Source organism: Paramisgurnus dabryanus, chromosome 1 (assembly GCF_030506205.2).
Source record: "Paramisgurnus dabryanus chromosome 1, PD_genome_1.1, whole genome shotgun sequence".
NCBI classification, from domain to species: domain Eukaryota; kingdom Metazoa; phylum Chordata; class Actinopteri; order Cypriniformes; family Cobitidae; genus Paramisgurnus; species Paramisgurnus dabryanus.
In genome coordinates this window covers 16,632,836-16,646,579 of record NC_133337.1, presented here as the reverse complement: position 1 = coordinate 16,646,579, position 13,744 = coordinate 16,632,836, and the positions used below count along the sequence as shown (strand labels likewise).

At 39.1% G+C, this 13,744-nt stretch overlaps 1 protein-coding gene across 3 annotated transcripts in view; it reads right to left on the bottom strand.

Moving 5' to 3' along the window:
• Positions 1-13,744, bottom strand: part of tbc1d22a (TBC1 domain family, member 22a) — a 150,884-nt gene that overhangs the window by 21,936 nt on the left and 115,204 nt on the right. The gene's annotated exons all lie outside the window — the stretch shown is intronic.

Below are 13,744 nucleotides of genomic sequence, written 5' to 3'. Positions count from 1 at the left end.
GAGATTACAATCAGAGCTGAAACATGCACATCTCAAGTACAACAAGTGCTTTAAGCAATGCAAACTCGATTACAACCAATGCATGTATGGGCATTCTTAGTATTGCTGGCATTAAACAATCAAGCTAGATGATTTACAAACTAATTTGGTTGTTCAATAATTTTATAAATATTTTGTTATCCTAGATTGTATGCAACAACTTCCAGCTACAAATGCTCCATCAGATGCTTTAAGCAAATGACAAACTATACTAAAAATACACTTATGGTGTGCTGTAAAACTATTGAAATTGTGATCCTAAACTTTTATCTCCATACAAAAATCCCAGATGGTCAGAAAGTAATTTATCTAATGAATTGTTAAAAGTCTGGAACTCTGTGAGCTTGGAGAATGTAGTCTATACTGCCAGTTTATAAAAATACAACTTAAAATGTGTGACACGAATACATATCGCTCATAAATGACTGTTGAGACTGTAGTCTCATATCAAGCAATTGGTGGCTTGGACCCAGAAATTGTATTTTTTACATCACGACATGATATATATGCCAGATCACTGTGCCATTTAGAAACTGGCTTTAAATCAGAAGAAATAGACGACAATGATCAAATAGTAAAAATATATATTCACTTTCATTATCAGAACTTTAGAAAAAAAAGTAGAAAAAAATCTAACACTTAAAAACATTTAATTTGACCTTGTAACATATTTTATCTGCTCAATTAAGTTTCCCGACACATTGTCTGATTGCACCATAATAAAACAATGGAATTAAAGAGCAGGTCAGAACAAGAAAAGGCTTTGTGTAAAGCCCTAGCGGGGATAATAATAGTAACCCTTTTACAAGGCCTTGTGTCTGTTGAATGAGACACGTGTTGGAGGAGTGCATGTAATTCTCCTTCTCAAACACCTTGTACAGCGATAACCCCTGCTGAACCAAGCCATTCTTCATCTGAATATGACCATATCACAGAAAAGAGTGCAGAGTAGGTTTTTGGACCAATGCCATTTCAATTTGGGCGGGGCTAGTAAGACCAGATTGTCACCAGTGCTGAGCACATCTTTATTTCTGGACGAAGGATACAGCGTTTAATGTTTATTACAGCAAGTCTGCTTAAGACATGTAAAGGAATGAACCAGCAGCCAAATTTATATCAGCAAATCTTAACATTTGTTTAGGTTTTGTCCAGTTTCAGATTTATATGACTGCAGAAATCAAGTACTATAAAACGTGGGTGATTTACATGTTAAGTCAATGCAAAGACGCGTTTAGGCATCCTGCGGTCCGGTACACGCAGTAAGCGCGGATAGTGCCGAACTCGCGGATGGCGCGGAACTTGCGGAAAGCGCTGCGCGGATGGCGCGTTCCACGCGAATTGAGCGTTGCCGCGGGAAACACGCGAGTTAAAAAATCTGAACTTTGATGGATTTCCGTGCAGCGTTAACCAATCAGGACCTTGCTGTAGTGGTGACGTGATTACAGGAAACAAGAGGAGTGAGAAGGCCCTCCCATGACGTAAATTTCCCGTGAATTTCTTGAATGACTAGAATTTCACGTCCGAATGAAGTCAAATGTTTGAGCATCCAACTATGTGCGAATAACGCGTTTTTTGCCGCCTCTACCGCGGCTGGTGTAAACCCTGCATAAGTATATTATGCAAAAGTATATTTATGCATAAGCGAGCGAATGCGCATAGTCGAATGCACAGCTCTGCAAAGTACACTTCATTTGACTCGTACGAGTACACTATAAAAAAAATCCGTAGAAATTACAATGGTATTGCAGCTGGGTTGCCGGTAAATTACCGTAGATTAACATTTCTGTTATTTACTGGCAAGAGTTTGTTCAAAGTTGAATAAATTTTAAATATTAACAAGTCTTTATCTTTACAGAATAAAACTATACAATATATATAAAGCCTCATGCAAAGCATTCTGGGAACCAGAAATCATCATCAAACTTTTTCTGTTTTTTTGCTTCAGATTTTGTTTCCCATAACGTTTTGCTTGATGCTGTTTTTCTAGTTTTATTCTGTAAAGACAAAGACTTGTAAATGTTAAATGTTCATTTAATTTTGAATAAAATGTTGCCAGTAATAACATAAATATAAATCTACGGTAAATTACCGGCAACCCAGCTGCAAATTTCTACGGAATTTTTTTACAGTGTACACAGACGCTCGGTGCATGCGCATTGCGACAAACTGTAATACATCTCCTGGCCTACATACAGAGCTGAGTAGTAACGGATGTAATCTGGATTACGTACTCAGATTCCAAAAATCAAGAACTTGTAGTTAAATTCCATTAAATGGATTACATATAACGTTCTTATTTTTTTCTACTTTTTAAAATATTAGATTTTTTTCCAGTCGCTTACAAAGGTTTTTATAAGACGACTGATACGCAGGGGCCTAAAGTGTTTCATATGTTTATTCTATTGTCCAAGAAAAGTGTTAATCTTCACATACTATATACAGTATAGCATTGTAAAGGTCAAACGATTTAGATAAATAGATATAAGAAGTTTTGATATATTCTCTATTGTTTACATTAGATTTTATATAGAAGAGCACGGTGTTACTGTGGTGATCTGAATCTTATGCATAAAATAAACCCACGCACACATGATTTGTATTTCATAAGCAGGTGATAAGGTTAGTCTTTAACAACCTTGTCGCTAAGTTTACCTCACGCATCTGTAATATCCTGTCATCGCCATTCACTAGCAAAACATTATAAATGTGCCTGCAGTATTTAGGTATTTATGAACTTATATTAGGCACAAAACCTTATTGTTTGAGGCAGATCATTGCAGTTATTAACACTGGTGTCTGACTACAGAAAAGATGTTCATGACTTCTGTCATCATTTCACAACAATTGTCAATACTGTTGTATTGAAAACACTTGGAATCTACTCTGCTTTTTCATACCCAGCAATATTGGGATACCCCTAACAATCCCTCCGTTTTCACTACTACGCAAGGGAATGGTGGGGACACTGCAAAAAATTACTTTCTTACAAATGTTGCCATGTTTCTAACTGATTAACTACTAACTGACCCCCGTGTGTGCATAAAAAGTGAAGTATACCCAGGCCTTTAGTGGGTGGCTCTCGGCAGTGTTGGTAAAATGTCTTACGCAAAACACCAGCGAAGGCAATGTAGTGCAACCACTCCAGCTGGAGGTGAAATGAGCTCCACATGCACAGGAGGAAAGATTATCTGCAATGCCAGCCACGGACAGAGGGTCCTAATGAAAATCAATGGGTGCATTTCTTCCAGCAATAAACAGGAAGGACAGGTCTCCCCTTCAAGGGTAAATGTGTGCAATGAAAATCTTCCTAACTGTACGGTGGGTTAGAACATCCATACACAAACAGGCGTGTGCGCAGACCCAAGGTGGCAAGAGGAAGTTTCCAGACTGCAGACATTACATCCAGCCCAATTACCCTGCAGTCACTCCGAGTCACCTTCTCGTCAAAGTGACCATACAAGCGTGAAATGCAACTAATTAGACACTCAATAGACAGGGCCAGGTTGCAAGGGCATCTGCATACGTTCAGCTGTGTGGGGATAAATTCTGTCCCTACAATGCACAGCTACGGTTGTCTTCAATATATTTATAAATGAAGGTATGTTGTGCAAATCCTATATGTCATGCACTACCAATTCTATCCAGTTAATTAAAAGAATTAATCTTACACCAGGTAAATTAATAATTAAATCGCATAGAGCTGGCACACTTTCACTATAACGTGAATCAATGTAGAAGTTACATAAAACACTTTTGAGTATTGAGATATTTGTTGCTGACCTGCGGTCTACTGAAGGCTGGGTTTATATTTAGATGGGCCACAGCTTTTTCTTCATTGATCATTTGAAATATTTGGTCTGTCCCTCCCTACATCGCTGCCTTTGGGGATAGGGGGTTGATGGGTTGATGATGAGTCTTAATTAATGGGGACATTGGGGGATAAGACACAGTGGGCCATTCTGGAACGTTCTGATGCAAGACCTGGTGGCACGCATCACGTGGTTTGGAAATGAGGACAAACCCATTACAACATACGTTGTTTTTTTGTGCCACACGCTGAGTTACAGCAAAAGCAATTAGGATGAAGTAACCTTCATTCATGCATAGACACATCAAAAATCTTTCACCTTCACAGGATATTCTGGAGCTTACATTTACATTTATGCATTTGCCAGATGCTTTTATTTAAAGTGCCTGAGTGCTAGGTATACAAATTTATCAGTATGTGTGATCAAACCCATGCACTGTTAATGCAATGCTTAACCATTTAAACACTTTAGATATAGGTAAGTATTAATTTAATATAGATACGTTCAACGCTACAATTGTGTATCAGGAAAAAATTTGATGTATGCTATAGCAATCACCACTTATTATCTTACAAATTAAACTGCAAACCACTCTGCAAACAACCCTGCTCATAGCAGCATGAGCCATTCAATGACACTGTCACACTTCTAAAAAACTGCATTCGAAAGTATACATTTTTAATCAGTATGTGTGCATTTGAACCCATGACATTTGCACATCTAACGTAATAGTTCACCAGCCGAGCTACAGAAACAGGATATTTATAGACTTCTATATTTTATGTTATGTTAGCTTACAGCCGAGGTGCAGATCTGAGGAACATCATCACAGTAAGCAGCAATGTGGTTGCCAGAACGTTTTTTGGCAGATGTCTGCAGTTGGAAGTTCACTGGATGGTGAAAAGTCATTTTTCCATCCATCATAAGGCCAGTTAGTTATAGACTCAGTTCTAATATTAAACATTTTCCTCGCTCATGCCAACGCGCTCTCAATTTACCAACAAGTCCGCTAAGATGGAGTAGATCTGACATCGAACAGCACACATACTATTCATATCTACCCATACTACAGCCCCGAGCAAGAGAACAGAGAGCGAGCAGATGAAATGGAGTGAGCCTCCCTGAGTTATGTTCAGGGTGATGATTGCCTATTGGTGTAACCTACCGGCCTTAATCAGAGCGGCAGGGAAGATGACCGTCTGAGGGTATCAAGCTGTGACACGCTCCCTGCTACTGTGCTTTATTACTTTATTAAACCGCTCTCTACCTGCAAGATGTGAGACTCCTGCTGTCAGTACGGGGGAAAAAAAATCGCCCACTGTCTGGGTGCGTGTGTGCAGTCAAATGACAAAGTGAGTATTCACTCTATACTTTGGGGTATTTTTTGGTCTTACAGCAGATTGCAATAAAACACCTACTGTATATGGCAACAAACGTGCCACTCACAACATAATAAATCATATACATTTATACATATGTGTCAAGCTTAAAAATCAGATTGGGGGTTAAAAAAATTTAGGCAGTAATTGTGGTTTAGTATGGACAGACGAATCGCTGGAATCTTATCATGTCGCTTCTAGTTAAAGCAATGTGTTACTTTAAAATGTATCTGTTATAAAACTTTATTTCAATACATCATCCATGAACATGATTTGTGAGTCCTGTCAGATCGATTCCTATTATTATTGAAGATAAAACTTGGTGTTTAGTGACATCTAGCAGCGAAAAATACAAGGTATTTATTTGTATGTCTTACTCGATTAACACCCTATGTGAATATACAGCAAAGAAATGTTTAGGGTATTAGTGCTTTTTATAAGATAATTCACAAAGCAAACACTACTACTTTTAATTTCAGGAAAACATCACAGTTTTTCAATATTTTACTATGTTCTTACCTCGACATAGACGAATTAATACATACCTATCTTTATTCAATGCATGCCTTTAATCTTTGTACAACGCGTCATGACTGTGTTAGCATTTAACCTAGCCCCATTCATTCCTTGAGATCCAAACAGGGATGAATTTAAAATTCATCAAACACTTCCATGTTTTCCCTATTTAAGGACTGTTACATGAGTAGTTACACGACTAAGTATGGTGGCACAAAACAAAACATGGCATTTTTTGAGCGAAGTCGAAGTGTTGCAAACTAAGTGCACTTCCGCCTTACAATATAGTTCACAATTTTTGCCTGCTTAAAAACACCACATTTATTTTGTGCCAACATACTTACTCGTGTAACTACTCATTTAAATATGGAAAACATGGAAGTGTTTGGTTGCTTCTAAATTCATCCCTGTTCGGATCCTAAGGAATGAATGGGGCTAGGCTAAATACTAACACATTCACGACGTGCTGTACAAAGATTAAGAGCATGCTGAAAAAAAGTATAGATTTGTCTAAGGCTGGGTACACACCACAAGATAATCTGGCTGATTTTGGGCTGATTTCCCCTCTCCCGTGTGTTAAGAGTGTCCGAACCTGCTCGGAAGAACAACTGAGACGTGCAGATCGCGAATCAGAAATCCTGATGTGTGTGGGGAATCCCGAGGACAAACGCGAGCACGATATTGAGATTATCATGTGAAACTAAACCATATCCGATCAGAAAGTGAGATGAGGGAAGCAGTCATGGCATGCTGCCAAAAGTCAAAGGCCGCTTCTCAATCCGTAGGTCGCATTTCCAGGCTGCATATACGTCATCAAGACTGTCTTATTTCAGAATATTAACAGTTATAAAATTGACTATTATTCCTATAGTTTATCGTATATTGTTGTAATATATTTATGACTTGCGAATGTAATGCTCAGTTATCTTAAATAAACCAGGTTTCATGACGTTTGCAGCCTGCAAATGCGACCTCCACAGGCTACAGCCTTCGGATTGAGAAACGGCCAAAGTGAAGTTGATGTGGACAGCAGAGATGGAGGATCAGCTTGTTGATTTGTGGCAACAGCACGAATGTTTATACAATGTGTCTTGTTAAAATTATTCCAAGCACTATCATTGAAATGTCTTCCTGCATATCGTCCGCCATGCTTATTCTGAAGTCTAGCGAGATTTTGTGGGATTTGTGGGTGTTCACAGTCGAGACTCTGGTTAAAAATCTGCTATAGGAGCAAAATGGTTAAATCTAGGATTTTTTATCCTCATGTTTGTGGGTCTATCACATTTTTAAAATCTTATAAGATGTAAAAAAATTTGGGTGTGTACCCAGCCTAAGTTGAGATAAGAACATAGTAAAATATTGAAAAACGGTGGTGTTTTCCTTTGAGATCAACTTACTGCACATTCATAAACAAGATATTATTTTAAGACAGTATATATTTAAAGAAGTTTACATCCAACAAAAAATGCATAAAGGATGTAATTCAGATCTGGCACAACACAAGCCCCAAACCTTTTATTAACATATAAATAAACTCAATTACAAGACTTCAAGACTGATAATGTGTCAAGCTGATAAAATACTATTTTCTCCAGAAGGCCCCAGTTATAGTTTCTTTGCTATTCATCTTCCAAAATCGCCCTTCAAACTTAAATAACACAGAGGTCTGGCCTCTACTGTCAAGCTAACTTCAACAGTCTATAGGGGCCAAAAAAGTTCAGTTAATTTTTTACTTGACTTTTGGAAATGTAAATGTAAAACAAAGGATGACCTGGCCACAGGTAGCAGAAGTGATTGTACTCTGAACCACAAAGGGAAAGGTAGAGGAATAAAAAAGAGAGGGAGAAGGAAACCTCATGAGGAACTATATTAAATGATCCCTCTGTAAAGTTTTATACTGCAGTTGTATTCCATAATTCAGAGAAATGAAATAAGAGGAAATAAAATAAAGTGTTTTAAAATCTGTTAAAAAGCCTAGTTGTGATGATTTGATCAAAATTTTACTATTGTCATTCTTCAACAGTAAAACTTGGCCCCAACTCAAGACATGCACTGCCGGTTGAATCCTGTTAAAATGTATTGTAAATAATTGAGTCTAGGTCACTCCGTGAGCAGTTGCTCTATAAGTGACTATGTCGGGTAACTTTGAAGGTGCCAGTGGTGAAGTCGTGATAAAATATTGATGTTCCCGAGGCTGTGCTGCTGACCTGGCCCTTGCCTTCTGGGTACCAGATTTCTGTGTCAGAAAACATAGGCCAATCATTAGGGAAATCCCTTGGGACCAGTAAAAGGGATTTAGGTCGCAGGTCCAAATCCCTGTTGGGAAGCTCCTTTCCTCTGTGCCTCGCAGTCAGGTTTTAAAACAGGAGAGAAAGAAGAGAAAAGGATGTAGCTTGGCATGAGTATGTGCACTGCACAGGTAAATACAAGGGAGACTGCATGGGCAGAACAAGTTTTGTAAAATAAATGCTTGCCAGATGAACACCAATTCCAAACCTAAAAAAATGTAAGTGGTCTTTAAAGGCCTTTAGGAATATGCAGAAAAGTGTGTTTGGAATTGGCTGTAGTTTCTTTCCTTGGGGGAATGATGTTGCAGATGGGTATGTCCTAGCAGAAGCAATCTTCTGGCTCATTACAGAGAAAATGGCTCAGGCTCAGGGAGTTTTGCAAACCTGTACAGGGCTGAACAAAGGCAACTGAACAGCATGTCTGCATCAACAGCCATGTTTCCATCCAAGGGTTTTTTGCAAAAAAGTTAAGCGCATCAAAAAGTTTACCAATGAAAATGTTCAAATGTTTAGCACATAAACACAATGTCGATGCCTTAAATGTCTGGAAACACTTTTTGTTGAAACAAATTGATTTTATGCAAATAAATGTGGCATCACGTGATAACATTCATCATTTGACAAATTTCTCCAGCACCTCGTCTTTCCTCTTTACTTTAAATTCTCTTTGTTTTGTTTTGTTGTTTTGTTGCGCTTTCGTGATGTGAGTCCAAAGGTTTGGAGACATCACGCAAAAGTTGCATTGCTACGCAGCCCTACGTATTGTAACCTTATTATAAATATGAAAACATATATTTCCAAATATTTAATATAGGCTAAAGGAAATTGCACGCAACTTTATGTCTTTTATTTCTTTCAAATGACCCGCCCTAAACCAGACCTGCAAATATAGTGACAATTTCTTTACCCGTTACAACCTGACCCGTAAGATACCTGCCAGGCCTGTGGGTTATAAGACGACCCACCCATCACCAGTGGGAGGCAAAGGGTCTGAAAGACGATGGCAGGGTTGCAGTGTTTCTGTTGGACAGGTAGAGACATCTTTCAAGGCTTTCAAGAAAAAAGTGAACTGGGGCCTGCAGCAAATTTTACAGTTAGCCATACCTGGAAATTCCTTGCTAATTTCTGCTTCGCAAATATTTGAAAATAAAACATTTAAATCTAAGAGAAATTTTTTACCATAAAAATAAAGATTCTCAAGTTAGAAATTAGTTTACTCAATACTGTATTTTAAGCTCAACCTGGAGGTTGTCTCACTAAATTCAGTCTCCAGATGTGTGCCATCCATTAAAGTTTTAGCACACAGTGTTAAAAGATGCTTGTACCCTGCTGAGTAAACCCAACACCCATATAGACGTCATATGTGAGAAACACAGTGGTCATAAAATAAAATGCGCAAGACCTTGCTTTAGGCAACCCATATGGATGCACATTTATTCTTTAGTGCCGCTGACTTCTATCGACTTTGATGGGTCATGAAACATCCTTGTTCACTTTCAGCTGGGCCCAGCAGTTCAATAATTGAAGGCCACGCTATTGATGCATTAGAAGGCAACAACACTAAAAAACACCTGCTGGGTTACAAGCTGCATCATTACAGAGCAAGGTTTTAAACATTAAGTCAGCTGATTCGTGTTGCTGGATGTGGAGGTTACATTGAGATGAACATGTAAAATGATTATGTTTTACATTAAGAACATGTATGGACCCACACTAAGGAATAATATAACCAAAAATGAGAAAAACTGCAACAGGGACGTCAAGGCCTTGAACACAATAGCTTTTGCAAGCCTACACACACACACACACACACACACACACACACACACACACACACACACGAACAGATGGCTTTGCTGCACATACAGTGTGTTGAAGGACCACAGTGGGACTATTACTGTTTTCAGGTTCAAGTAGACTAAGACATACTGAAAGTGTAATTGGACTGAGGGGAGGATTCCTTAGGCAGTACAAACAACACTGCAATTTCACTTCAGTGCAGAGACAGTAACAGTGTGTTAGCAAAACTGATCTGACTTGATATAACAAGAGTCAGTGCACAAAAATATAAGCTGACCCACTGTCTCAAAACCTATTGTGAATGCCTACTGTATATTGGCAAATATCGTATAATGTCTAATACTGTATGTCAAGAATTGATTGCTTCTGGGTCTGGGGTACTGTGACATGATACTAGGAGTGTAGCTACATGTTAAGGCTATGGTTGTTCTATGTAAATGATTTTACATTATTCTCGATTGCAACCCTTTGTTTATAAAAATTACATCAAGCTGCACGTACATGTCGGATTTGCCGTGTTTGGATGCCAGTGTAGGTATGCAAAGCCATGACTATTAATAGTGTTTATATAAATTATGTTGAGCTGCATGTACACGTTGGATTCGCCGTGTTTGGATGCCAATGTAGGCATGTAAAGCCATTATCATTTATAAAAATGCAACAGCCGACAAAGTTGAGACGTATACAGTGATGTAAGACTTTGCTCTGTGGTAGCTCTCTAGTGCAGTGTTTCCCAATCCTGGTCCTCGAGGACCCCCTCCTAGAAAGTTTTAGATGTCTCCTTATTTAAAACACCTAATTCCACTTATTAGCCTCCTTCCAAAATGATAAACACTGCTCCCTAACAACCTGATGAGTTAAATCAGGTGTTTTAAATAAGGAGACTTAATAAACTTTCTGGGAGGGGGTCCTCAAGGACCAGGATTGGGAAGCACTGCGAGGACCAGCCGGCCGCATTACAAATGTCAAAGATAGAAATCCCCGTAGACCAAGCCCATGATGAAGCCATACTTTGCGTGGAGTGGGCTTTTAAACCAACTGGACTATGTTCATTCAGGGAGGCGTTAGCCAAAGCAATGGCTTCGACGATCCATTTAGATAGCCTCTGTTTAGTGAGCGGCATACCTAAAGAGTGGTTCTCCAAAGGAAACCATGCCACTAGCACACAGCAGGGGGCGTTGGTCCTCATGGACAAAGGTGAAAGGACGATGGCGGGGAGACGGAGCACGCGGGGGATGAGCCGGCATGGACTCGGTCTCAGGGCGCCTCTCGACTTCACGGCTCCGCTGCTGTTTAGGCGGGAGAGCACGGGAAGCCTTCCTTTTGAAGACATCGAGGCGGGAGCGCAGTACCGCAATAGGAAGGAGCTTGTAGTGGGTGCAGCCCGCCTCTGTGAGCATGGACTTGGCGTGGGCAGGACCCAGACAGAGGACGCACTCGGTGTGGAGGTCTTCCACAGGCAAAGGGGCTCGGCATGAGCCAACTGGAAAGCGTCAGGGGAACAGCAGTCCGCTGCAGTGCTCAGATCGACGGTCGGCGAGTAAGGGCTTCTTCTTCGGAGCAGTGAGAAGGTTTGCGCTGAAGGAGAAAATTAAGCTCTTGGCGCTTGATCCCGGACTTATATAAGGACGTGTGCCGTGCCGTGCCACGCCCCGCGCGGACTCAAACGTCATTGGTCTGTATTTTCTACAGACGTTAACCAATAGGCTTCAATTGCGGAGTAAACAGGAGTTTCCCCCCATAGCGTCAGCAACTGATGCAATGCGAAGTGAACCGAATTGAAGGGGAACAACACCCACACATCAATCAGCGGGAGAGTGAGAACCGAGGATGCTAAGTTACAGGCATCACTTCACGCGACAGCTTTGTTTTATATTACACTCAACATTGGCACGAAAGAAGAAGTGTGTTTTTGGATGTAAGGAGAACAAAGCCGGCATTATGGAAACAATGAATATAGTTTGTTTAATCAGGGTAGCAACAGAGTTTTGCGTGTGTGTTTGTTTAATGCTGGATTTCATTGAAAAGTCCCAACCGGGTCATGAGTTGCATGCGGTAATTAAGACTTCTGTGTTATGTTGGAAATAGGCCCGTAAGGGCATTCATATAAACGACACAAACATTTAGTGATTCATAAGTTATCCAGTCAGTGCTGTATAAAGTGTTGACTGGGACTCGCTCCTCCTGCAGCTAGTAACTTCTCCTTCCAAATTTTTTTGTATGTTATCGTAAAGACTCGGTAACCTAATCTGTCTTTTATAAATCTGATAAAACTCAAGACTTTTCGAAGATATAAAGGATGTAATACTACTCTATAGGTATCCCAGATTAACAGATACACAGAAACAGCTTGTGTTATGGATGCTTTAAGGTAAAGTGTTGCAGTATTTTCTGTAATATAAGTAAAGCATTACATGATGAAAGGCAGGAGACAAAAAGCCATATCTGGTTTCAAATACGTAAAGACTATAAAAAATTCAAAGACTATGAAAAGAAATGCTTTGATAGAGTTTAATTATAACCTTATATTGGCACAAAGCCTGTCTTAAACTCTGCAAATAATGCAGAATTTATAGCATATTTTCAAAGCTATAAAATGAGCTACACACATTTTAATTATCCTTTCAGCTATCAATCAGCTCTGTTAGCTTAAATTCATTCTGCAGACTTCAGCCTAAAACACAATGTCGTCTTGGCCTGAGAGAATAATACATATTCCTTTTTTTCTATTTGCTATAAGTTTTTTGATGCAATGCATTTTAGGATTGCTTTATCGAATAAGGTTATGTAAATGATTCGCAAAAATTTGATTTACTGTAGGTGGGCAGTTCACTTGATTTTAGTAAGTTTGCAAATTGTCAGCTTTGGCAAGCAAAAAACTCTAATGCAAAAGCACACTAATTAGTTAAGAGTCATGGGAGCAGGCTGTCCAGAAAGTTTCTCTGCCTAAACACGCACTTGGCATGCATGCAACTTATTAATATGGTGGAAGTTGGTGAAATGGGTGAATTGCCTAGAGCACCTCATTAAACCTTCAACAATGGATGAAACCTCTGGGAGCTGTATAAGCATAATTAAGCAACCTCAGGTTTGGTTATTTTACGCACACAGCGTGGCAAAGAAAGTAGCCAATGGACTGTTGACAACCACAGTAAACACCATAAAACCAATACCTTACAATGTGCCATTAAAAATAAGTAGAATATGAGTGAATCAGGAAAAAACATGTTATTATGCACATATTGGGCTATAAGAAAGTATAAAAGCCTTTATTAGAATAGATTTTTGGTACAAGAATGAAAATCTATAAATGAAGCAGGGCAGTTGCAAAGACCTTGAGCTTTGATGTGACCTTCACTGCACTGCAGAGGATTTCTGTTTACAGTGCAGTGGTTTTGTGAGGAGCCTTGTAAGTTACAAAAAAAAAAGAGTTCAAAAGAACATGAGTGAGCATGTTAAGCAGAAATGTGACAACAACAAGCAGCAAAGACCGCGAAAAACTTACAATGCCCTGTGAATGACACAAAAAACAGCTCAGGGGAGAGTACTCTTTGTTTTCAAAAGCCCATGAAATATTCATTATTCAGACTCTGCTAATTCAGGCCATCAAGATATTTAAGGTGAGTTAGTATGACACAGATTGTCAGAGTCGGCAAGAGAGGCAGCGGGTGCGAGCAGTCATTTTCAGACTATTTGGTTATGCATTAAAAATGCATGGGATGAATTATATTCTATTCCTGGCTTCTGTTAAAAATGCACAAAAGGGTCCAAAATCAAGCACTTGATATAGCAGAAATTAACTTTACATTTCCAATTTCAAAAAATTGTACGGAAATATGCTTCAATTTTATATGTAAAATTAAGAAATTATGATATAAAGCTTTAATTTTTAGAAACCTCTATTTAATATGTC